Source organism: Artemia sp. Qi Xiang Cuo, chromosome 16 (genome assembly GCF_049724085.1).
Source record: "Artemia sp. Qi Xiang Cuo chromosome 16, ASM4972408v1, whole genome shotgun sequence".
Classification (NCBI taxonomy): Eukaryota; Metazoa; Arthropoda; class Branchiopoda; order Anostraca; family Artemiidae; genus Artemia; species Artemia sp. Qi Xiang Cuo.
The window spans coordinates 61,767,616-61,779,257 of NC_142809.1; the positions used below are offsets into that span (position 1 = coordinate 61,767,616).

General features: G+C 34.3%; 1 long non-coding RNA gene across 1 annotated transcript in view; it reads right to left on the minus strand.

Moving 5' to 3' along the window:
• Positions 1-11,642, minus strand: part of LOC148943149 (uncharacterized) — a 389,369-nt gene that overhangs the window by 374,782 nt on the left and 2,945 nt on the right. The window contains exon 2 of the long non-coding RNA XR_016143115.1: positions 792-896. This is a non-coding gene — a long non-coding RNA (uncharacterized LOC148943149). The remainder of the gene's footprint in view (positions 1-791; positions 897-11,642) is intronic.

An 11,642-nucleotide genomic window follows, 5' to 3' on the forward strand; every position in this document is an offset into this window, starting at 1 on the left:
AGCGCCATGAGATCGCAAAACCTCTTAATGTTCATTCATTTTGCTCAAACTTTCATCTAGGATGCTTAAATCATAAGCATAATCTAAGTCCAGGAAATTCCAGGAGTCTTGACCATTTAGTTTCGTGTTACTGCCATTGTCTTTTCTGTGCTGGATAAGGTAGAGTCAATCAAACCCTGCTTAACTCCTGATTAAATGAAAAACCACCTGGTAACCTCATTATCTATCTTAATTGCATTAGTGTTAATCTCCTACATGCGCTAATCACTGTGATACATTTGCCTGGTTTACCATACAAGGATAAGACCTTCGCGTATTCTCTTCTATTAGCTGAATCAAACGGTTACTCATAATCTATAAAAGTGAAGACTAAACGTGTTTCGTGTCTCAGGCACTTCTCAATTATTAAACTAAGAGTGAAGGCTTGGTCGACACATCTTCTACCTTTCCTAAAACCACTATATTATTCCATTTAGACTTATTCTGCAGCATCTCTCAAAAGTATTATCACACTATGTAAATTGCCACTTACGAAAACCAGGCTTGTGCCTCTACAATTTCTACACGTACTCTTATGACATTTCTTATGCAGGGGTTTAATTAGGGTTTTCCTAAAATCATTAGGTCCCCTTTTTAATATTATAATTTTTTTTTCTTTACTAATTTCATATAGATTAGCTCCTTGTATAAACATACCAACAAGGATTTCTAACCAGTTCGCAACATTAATTGACAATATTTTTTCAGCACTACACTCTATTAATAACGAAAAACTGCTTTCTGATACTTACGACCATTTGCCAGTTGCAGCCTTGTTTCCAATCCTCTGAACTCCACAAACATTAGTCCTCCAGGAGACACCGAGATTCTGTTGCTCACCAGTGGAGCTGGATAGACTGAAAGAAGATCTGAGTACATCTTCATGGGACTTTTCATTACCAGGAAATATAAATTTGCGCAATTATAGCAATATTTTTCGCCAGTTTTTTTTAGACTGTCTAGGAAACATTCACGTCTTATTGTCTAAAATTTCCTTTAAAGAATTCTCGATCAAAAAGATCAATACCCATATCTCCCTGGTTAACATCGGGAGTCCTCAAGTCAATAATTAGGAAGCAGAACCTTTGGAAAATGTACAACAACAGACCAAGTGATGCTAAATTAGAAGCATTTAAGTTGTACAGTAATATGCTGAAATCAATTATTTCGAGAGCTAAAACAGTTTATTTTACAGAGAGATTTGTTGATTGCGGTAAAAATATAAAGAAGACGTGGGACGTGATTAAGGAACTTAATTGATCATCCAGAAAACTAGAAGATCTTCCTAAATCTGTTATGGTAGACGATCAACTTATCACAGAAAAAGGCCAAATGCGACGTTATATGAACAAATTCTTTGCAGTGATAGGGAAAAAAAAACTGTTAATAGCGTTTCCTACTGCTCGTTGTCACAGACTTGGAAGCAGTTCCTAGGCCCCTCATGCTTGAAATCAATGGTTCTTGAGGACGTTACGGTGCATGACATTACAAATATTTTTTTGTCTTTGAAGAATTCTTCAAAAAGTTTTGACAAAATTTCTGCTAAAGTAATTAAACAAATCCTTCCATCGATTATCACCCCACTTTACCATTTGATTAATGGGTCATTTCAACTAAGAGTATTTCCTTTAAGTCTTAAATTGTCGCGTGTGATAGATCTCTATAAAGGAGGCGACCGTGAGGATCCTGGGAACTAAAGACCGATATCTCTTTTGTCAGTGTTCTCTAAGATATTTGAAAGGCCAATGCTCAAACGTCTGGTGACATTTCTTGAAGCAAATTTTTTTCCCATCAACATCAGTTTGGGTTTCGCGCAAAATATTCTACAGACCATGCTTGTAATAAACTTCTTCAGTTTATACGACGATCTTTATATTCTAATCTTATTCCTGCAGCCATTTTTCTTGATGTAAACAAAGCTTTTGACAGCCTTACATACAAGATCCTCATTGGTAAACCCTCTCATCATGGTGTACGTGGGGAAGCATTGTCTTGGTTCTCATCATACCTCATTGACAGATCTATCGACATGGAACATACAGACGAGGAATTTCCAATTGAATACGGAGTACCCCAAGGTTCCATTCTTGGGCCAACCCTCTTCCTGATTTATGTGAATGACCTCTACCGACTTCTGAACACCCCAATTACCAATGTTTGCTGTGGATTGTGTCACAAATGTTACTCTCACACTATGTTGGCGTCCTTTTCTGATAGTCGAGAAGAACTGGTAGTATTTGTAGATGACAATACTCTAGGTGCTGCAGCTCCATATGAGTCATCCCTTATTCTAAAGCTTCAAGCAAAGACTGAGAAGATAATCAATTGGTTTGACATAAATTAACTAGCTTTAAATGTAAGAAAGATGTACCTTTTTATTTTTTCCCGTACAGGTGTGAGCTGCCCCACCATTACTGAGCTTCCTACACCAAGTAGATCCATAAGTCGCCCCTCGGATCGATATGTGTGATTCCTGGGAGTTCTTCTGGATGAAAGTTTATCGTTTTAGTGGCACGTTCAAGTAATAAGCTTGAAAATTTTCCGCGGACTTGGAATCATTCGTAAAGCGTTTATTTCCTTTTTCTATGCTCGGTCTTTTATATTTCTCTCCCATTTTCCTTTACAAATGTTACTGTTCGTCTGAGTGGATGTCTAAATTTCCTTCTGTATTTGCTCCTGTTCATATTCTTCATGAGAATAAAACTTCTCTATTCGGCTACACACACTCCTGTTGATATCCCTAAGATTAAAATTATTTATGTTATATCTCTATATTCGTTGGAATATCAATTCTTACACGGAGATCTCTAATGTTGTTTTTCTGGACTACTTAAACTAACTTTGGAGAAGTAAATTTGTATACAGTTCGAAACTGGGAGGAAGTGATGATTCCGGATACTCCCTTGGTTCGTTCAGACTTTTGTCTGGTCGTGACTGTGGGACGTGCTAGGAACTTGGCTCCTGCTGTGATTTGTCAGTCACAAACACTTGGCTCCTTTAAAACACACAAGAAAAGTTTCTTATTAAAGGGAAAAATTGAATAATTTTTAGTTGTTTTATGTTTTTTTTGTTTTTTTTTAGGGGGGGTGGTTTGTTTTGTTTTGTTGGATCCTAAATGATGCAGAGAATTTTATTTTGTTATTTTATTGTTGGGTGATAGGAGTGTAGCTGTTTCGTGTGGACTGTCGTTGAGTTGACTTCTTTTCCTTATAGATTTATAAATTAATCATTGTTTAGTATTGTTTATGCCAAGTTTTAATATTAGTCTTTTATTCTATGTCGTTTCCCAAATAACGGGCCATTGAGCCCTTTGGGATATTGTTTTTGTTATTGTTATTTATGGAAATAAATGGAACTTGAACTTGAATTAGTAACTTTTTCCTAACCTCATAGCCATCTTTCTCCACACCTTCTCCCAATTCACCCCCCATTCGCAAAAGGTTCTGTCCATATGTCTAACTCTTTTCTTATCTCTGATTTTAAACTCTCCAGTTTATTATTCAACTGTTCCCGTAAAGCTTTTCTCAAACTCTCATTTTTGAGTTTATCAACGTCATAGCTTCCTGGGAGGTAGTCACCTTTCAAAAATTTAAGCTTTAAATTAGACATAAACACTGCTAAATGGTCATCTAATCTTTTAACATCAATTACAGCACTCCTATATGCCCTAGTATCTTTTATTGACCCTGCTAGTCTTCGTTTTACAATAAAATAATAAATAAGGTTAGCATTTTTACTATCATGTCAATACCATTTGAACTTCTGAATTATTTTTACCAAATACAGTAGGTATTTTAACCAGAATATTATACCTACAAGCTTTCTGTAGTCTGTAGCTATTACTGTTTTCTTTTACTATACGAAGTTTTTCTTTGGTTTCTATACCAACTATCCCTTTTTTTACTTACCCGGGCGTAAAATTGTCCTAAAGAAACATCATGTTTCTGCCTGGACTCCTTTCTAATTATTCTTATGACTGCATATAAGTTTTATCTGAGTGACTATTACATCTGTTAGCCCGTACTTAGAAATTAAATTGACTTAATTGTCATTTTAATAACCTTTAATCTGATTAAATTTATTTAAGTAAAAGAGTCTATTAAAAGCAATATTACAAGATTGAATTAAAAATAGAAATTAACTGCAAAAGTATTTTGACCTCTCCTTTGAGTTTAAGGATTTGTTCTTTGAACTCTTCTTTGTCGTTTGGCATAGGTAACGAGTTCGTTTTCCTTTGCTACGATAAGACTTTAAACATTTGGGGGATATTGGAACCTATTTAGTAGGTCTGTTCAAGAGATTAGGTGACAGATAGGAGTGAAAACTGGCGCTAATATTGATAAAAAAATTATTAACGCCATCTAATGTTTTTCTATTGTTTTTCTTAGCATAATAGTAAAGCAAAATTAGTGTTACTAGCGTAATTTGACGAGTACCAACTCATATTCTCAGAACAAAACGCTTAAGCCCGCTTAGAACTGCACAGCAAGAAGTTTCTGAGACCTACAGTTGAATGGGCCCATCTTGGTCACAACATGGTTTTAAGCATTAGCCGATGCTCGTCTATCAGCAAGAGTCATAATCTTGCACAGACAATCTTAAGTCTATTACTTTCGATTCATTATATATTCATGCCTACAAATATTATGCTACTACGAGGAGGCATTCCTTATTAAATAAATTAGCTAGAAAGAGGATTGTCAGCCTGAAAACGCCAACTACAACAGAAAAGGCCCGGAAGAATTATCTATTAATTAGAATCCCATGCGAATGCTGTGTCATCCCAGGAAAGCTGGCTACATCACAAATGTTACGCCTTGCAATCTTGCAAGAAAAATTTGCTGCTAGCATTGGGAAAAATCGACATACCTATCCAGCATTAAGTGTTTCTTGTTGTTTTTTAAACTTTTATATTATTTATTTTTTTAAAAATTAATATTTGCAAGTTACAACTTCACTAATTTTTCTTTATTATAATACACAAAGTTCAAAATGAATAACAAAGTTATCTGGCACGGTAATGCTTGTTCAACCCTCAAGTTAATTTTCAGACGTAAAAGTTACCAATGCTCCTACAAGTAACTTATCGTACCCAGCGAACATGGGAAATAGGTTAGGAACAAAAATATTTCAAACGTAAAAAGAAAGCTAGCTCATTGGTAATTTTACTGGTATGCTCAGTGGTGAGTTAATCTTAGTAAGATTTTATGAGTCGTTTTTCGTCAATCAGGATAAAATTTAAAAAAAATTAGTGGTATATTGATAAATGTAGATTCAATTTGCAATTGAATCTGTTATGCAGCATAGAAGTTATCTTAGACTAAGTCTAAGCTGGAGGTAAATCTGGCCTTTTTTAAATGACATGATCTATTTGGTTCTACTTGGAGAGGCATGAAAAAACCAAGTTTCTAAAATTCTCCTAATCTATGAAGGATGAAAAAATTTTCTATATTGTTTTTTAAGTTTTATTATCAAAAAAAGAAAGAAAAATGTCGTTAAAACAAAAGTGTATGGCTGAATGATGCGGTCTAATTTAATAAATATTAAATATTGTGTTAGGCAGCAGTTAGTTAATTAAAACTATAAATCTGTTTGTGTCCCCACTTAAAGTGATTTCGCTCCTCTTCTCTTGTTAAAGTATGCAGCCTATGTAACCTATGAAATCTATGTAAAGTGAATTAGAGCCAATTGTGGCTATTCACTAGGCATATGTTTCAAAATTCTAACCTATTTTAATGGATTCTTACCTAATTCATAAAACTGAGCCGATCAATAGCCTGTAAAGATTTTTCATATAAAACAGTTTTTTTTTTCATAAAAGTTGAAAAATATATTTTGTATAAATATATTAAATAAAACCAGAGAAATGTAATTATTTATAAAAACATAATATATAAATATGTATAAGAGGTTCTTAAATATATTATTAGGAACATAAAGAATAAAAAATGAGCAAAAATAGTTTTTTTTTATAGGCCAAATGAAAGTACTGAAAAAACACACATAGCGAATATTTCGAGAGGACAAACACCTCTCTTTTTCAGCGCGAAACGAAATAATGAATACAAAGAAAGGGCCGAAGAAGAAAAAAACCACCAAAAACAAACGTGGAAAGTCAATGTGAAAATAAAAAAAAAAAACAAAGAAAAAGCCAAAAACTTAAAAGATGAATAAAATCCAAAAATAAAAAGAATTAAACCCAAATACCTAACAGCCATAAAAGCGAGTTATTCGCCAATATCCGCGATTTGCAAAAAATCCAAACAATTATAAACTGCCATCAACGGATACTAGCGGACAACTAAGCGAGAAAAGAAAACAATTCATTCACTCACAAACAAAACGAACCAGCAATTAAATAAGTTGGAGAACTATGTCATCTGACTTCGAATTTTATTTAATGCATTTCTTGCAGACACCCTTTGAGACCTAAGGGGCTTTTAACGTGTTTGATTATATGACTGGGAAAGTGGTGCAAGGTGTATTTCAGGGATTACAAAAGTATCGGCTTCTCATTTGAGAAAACGAAAATGTGACTCGTTTATTTTTAAATCCTCAGAATCCCTGTTCAAAGCTAGACCTAAAAGCTGGTATATATAAATTTCAACAGCTTCTCTGTAGTGCTGGACAATACCTTGGTCATGCGAAATTGGGTTAGCTCGATTAAACAAAATAGTATGGTCTGGTTTTTCAAAAATGTGCTCTGCATGGGCAGAGTCAAAATTTTCTGTTTTTTTCGCTTTTTAAATATAATATTAACTGAACTAGAGTGCTGAGTTAATCTATAAATTATTCGCTGATCAGTTCTTCCGATATACCAAAGACCACACGAACAAGGAATTGTGTAGACACCGGAGTTTTCACCTACCCGGATAGGGTCTTTACCTTGATAAATTTCGGACCTGATAGTTTTTCGGGGTCTATAATAAGTGTAAAGTTTGTTTTTTCTTAGATTTTTTGAAATGTGGTCTGAAGACCCTTTAGCGTATGGGAGACCAAGATTAACAGAATTTTCCCTTTTATTTGTGTTTTATGTGGAACTGTAAGATAATATTTTAATGAGTTTTGCAATTACAGAATTTATTAAACTAATTGGATACCCATTCCCAAATAAAATATCTCTAAGGTGGTTGAGCTCTAAATCCAAGAATTGTGTCGAACAAACTTTCAGTGCTATATCAACTAGAGAAGTGACAACTCTTCTTTTCACAGCAAGTGAATGATTCGAGGAATAACTTAAGTAACGGTCATTGTTTGTGGGTTTTCTATTGACACTAAACTCCAAACATGTATCATATCGGTGCACCAGAACATCTAAGAAGGGGAGACGCCTCTCTATCTCTGACTCCTGAGTAAATTTATGTTTTGGATCCCAGGAATTGAGCAAGTGAAGAAAAGAACCCAGAGACTCGTCACCATGCTCCCAAAAATAAAAAACATCATCTTTAAAACGAACCCAAAATTAAGGTTTACAAAAACTTTGCAAAATAGCCCTTTCTTCAAGGTCATCCATGAAGATATCAGCCTGTATTGGAGAAGGGGGCATCCATTGAAAGCCCATATTTCTTTCTATAAAAAATATCTCTATAATGGAAGTGAAAAGAAGTTCTGTTACAAAGTGCTCTAAGTGAAAGAAGTGTCTGATTCGAAAGAGTAGATTTTTCTGATATAGACGGGTTAGAATTAAGTTTATGCTCCAAAATCATTTCAGCCTCTTGAGGATCACAATTGGTATACATTGAATCTGCATCAAAACTGCCAATTTTTGTATTTGGTTTAACCTAAACTTGCTTTACCTTGGAAGCAAAATCAGCGGAATTTTAAATACAGGATTTTTGAGCCTGAATTAGTTGGCGAAATACAACTGATAAGAATTTCTCCGTTGTTCTGTAGGAGAATTAAAAGAAGAAACAATGGTTCGAAGTGGATTACTGGGCTTATGAACTTTAGGAACACTATAAAAGCGAGGGGACGTGAATCCACATGGGTAAAACCTTTTGTACAATTGATCTGTAATTTCCCCTTTTCCTTTTAGATAAGAAATCTCTTCGGACTTCCTGGACAAATTTTTCTTTGGGATTGGTAGCTAATTGTTCATATTTGTTAGAATCACTTAAAATGTCTCTGAATTTTCTATTGTAATCATCTGAATCTAAGACAACAACAGTATTCCCTTTATCGGCTTTGGTAATAATCCTGGAATGATCATTATGTAGTGCGTGTAAGACCTAGTGTGCATTTTTACTAAAAATTTTTTAATTTGGATTATGAACAGAAGGTGAATCCAACAAAGTTTAAACAAGTTGTGATCTAACCTCAGCAATCTCTCCAATATCAGCGCAAGATTCATGAAATGCCCACTCTGTGTTCGCAATCGTTTCACTATCAGGTATTTTCAAAGGGGCTATCGAAAATTTCAATCCTTTCAACAGAACCTGATTTTGCTCTGTTTTAAGGGGCGTGGAGCTGACATTTATCACAACAGGACCAGGATACGTATTTGGGGAAAAAGGTGGATTATTAGAGAGTTTTTCCAATTTTAAACGGTGTAATTTTTCAGAAAGTCTTTGTCTAGAAATCCTAAAATCATGCTTAAAAGAATTTTTCAGCAATAGCCTTAATTTGATGAAAATTGGCATAAAAGAGCGTACATAATATTTCTCATACAAGCCTGAAAATATACTGATTTAACCGGCAGCGCCTGCTTTTGCATTCTCTAATAACATGATTCAAAATACCAAACCCTATACGTTCTTTAAATTGCCGTTCGTTACGTGTGTTTAAGTGAAGTGAATGTCGCATTGACTTGGGTAAAATACGGTTCATTTTACAATTATGAAGAAAATACTGTTGATTAATCAAATTAGTTTTTTTTCTCAGAAGATGGTATTTATAAATTTCCACAGCTTCTCTGTAGTGCTGAACAATACCTTTGTCATGCGAAATTGGGCTAGCTTGATTAAACAAAATAGTATGGTCTTCTTTTTCAAAAATGTGCTCTGCAAGGGCAGAGTCAAAATTTTTTGTTTTTTCCCGCTTTTTAAGTGTATTCCTAATTGAACTAGAGTTCTGAGTTTATCTATCTGTTAGTCACTTATCACTTCTTCTGATATACCAAAGACCACACGAACAATGAATTCTGTAGACACCGGAGTTTTCACCTACCGGGATAGGGTCTTTACCTTGATAAATTTGAGACCTGATAGTTTTTCTGGGTTTCTAATAAATGTAAATGTTTTTTTTCTTAGATTTTTTTTTAAATGTGGTCTGATACCCTTTTAACGTATGGGAGTCCAAGATAAACTGAATTTTCCTTTTAATTTGTGTTTTCCGTGGAACTATCTGATACTCTTTTAATGCGTTTTGCAATTACAGAATTTATTAAACTATTTGGATACCCATTCCCAAATAAAATATCTCTAAGGTGTTTGAGCTCTAAATCCAAGAAAAATGTTGAGCATACTTTCAATGCTCTATCAACTAGAGAAGTGACAACTCCTCTTTTCACAGCAGGAGAATGATTAGAGGAAGAATTTCAGTAACGGTCAATATGTGTGGGTTTTCTATAGACACTAAACTCCAAACATGCATCATATCGGTGCACCAGAACATATAAGAAAGAAAGACGCCTCTCTATCTCTGATTAAATAAAAAAAAACTTTTTTTTAACTGAAAGTAAGGAACGACGTTAAAACTTAAAACGAACAGAAATTATTCCGTATATGAAAGGGGCTATCCCCCCCACAACGCCTCACTCTTTACGCTTAAGTTTGACTTTCTCACAACTCAATTTTTTTTTAAAGAATGAAAAACTTTAGAGTAAAGAGCGAGGTTCCGTGGAGGGGACAGCTCCTTTCATATACGGGATAATTCTTGTTCGTTTTAAGTTTTAACGCCGTTCCTTACTTTCAGTTAAAAAAACTTGTTTTTCTTATTAAATTTTTGAACGTTTTTGAATTAATGTCGGTTTGATTTTTGCTCACCGTTAATGAATAATTAAAACAAAATTTGAATATTAATTTTACTTTTATTTGGTTAAACAGCTTTCTCGAAACCTGTTTAATTTTTTTTACGAATTTTTATTAGTAATAAACATACGTAACTTACGAATTAACTTATGTAACGAACTTTTATATTCATTAATTTTAAATACGTATATTAGAGAGTTCGCCCCCTAGTCAACACCTTGCTCTTTAAGCTAAAGTTTGAGTTTTGTTCCAACTCTTTGAAAATAACCCCTTAATCACAAATGCCGTTAATTAGAATAAATAGCTCTTATGAAAGTACTAAATAATCTTTGGATTAAAGAGCGAGGTATTGACTAGGGTGTGAACCCAATCATATATGTAATTTTTTCTGTCGTTTTAAGTTTTGATGTTGCTCCTTACTTTTATTTGAAAAACTTGTTTTTTTAACATAAAATTTCTGATCATTTCTTATATAATGCTGAAAATCCGGCGGCCCTTCATAGCAATGTCCCTTTCCCATGAAAACTTCCTTCATGGAAAGATCTCGCCCCATAACCCCCGACCCAGTCCCTCCCACTACCAGAAAAAATTTCCCCTGAAGACGTCTGTATACTTTCCAATAACCAATACTATATGTTAACATTGGGTAAAGTTCATAATTTTCAGCCCTACCCCCAGGGACTTCGGGATATTAAGTCATCCTAAAAGAAATAGTTATCATATTTTTTATCATGCTAAATAAAATAGCTATACCAAAATTTTGATCGGGTGACTTTGGGAAATAAATGAGCGAGGGAGGGGGCCTAGTTGCCCTTAATTTTTTGGTCACTTAAAAAGCGTGCTAGAACTTTTGATTTCCGTTCGAATGAGCACTACCACGATAGTCTAGGACCGCTGGGTCAATACGATTACCCCTGGGGAAAAAACAAACAAATAATCACACATATGTGATCTTTCTTCTGGCAAAAAATGCAAAATTCCACATTTAGGTAGATAGGAGCTTGAAAACTCTGCAGAAGGGTTCTCTGATACGCTGAATATGATGGTGGGATTTTCATTAAGGTTCTATAACTTTTAGGGTGTCTTTCCCCCTTTTGTCGAAAATCAGCCAAATTTTCTTAGGCACTTAACTTTTGATAGGTGGGACTAAACGTGATGAAACGTATAGATTTGAAATGAGCATTAAAATTTGATTCCTTTGATGTATCTATTGGTAATAAATTCCATTTTCTACAGTTTTGGTTACCATTGAGCCGGGTCGCTCCTTACTTACAGTTAGTTCCCACAAACTGTTTAATTCCTGAGTAAATTTTAGTTTTGGACTAGGTCAACATTTAGGTCTAGCTTTGAACAGGGATTCTGGTGATTTAAGAATAAACGAGTCATATTTCAGTTTTCTCAAAAGAGAAGCCGATACTTTAGTAATCCCTGAAATATATCTTGAACCACTTTCCCAGTCATATAATCAAACACGTGAACAACTCCCTAGGTCTCAAAGGGTGTCTGTAAGAAATGTATTAATTAAAATCAGAAGTCAGATGACATAGTTCGCAAACTTATTTAATTGCTGGTTCGTTTTGTTTTTGAGTGAATGAATTGATTTCCTTTCTTTCTCAGTTGTTAGCTAGTATCCGT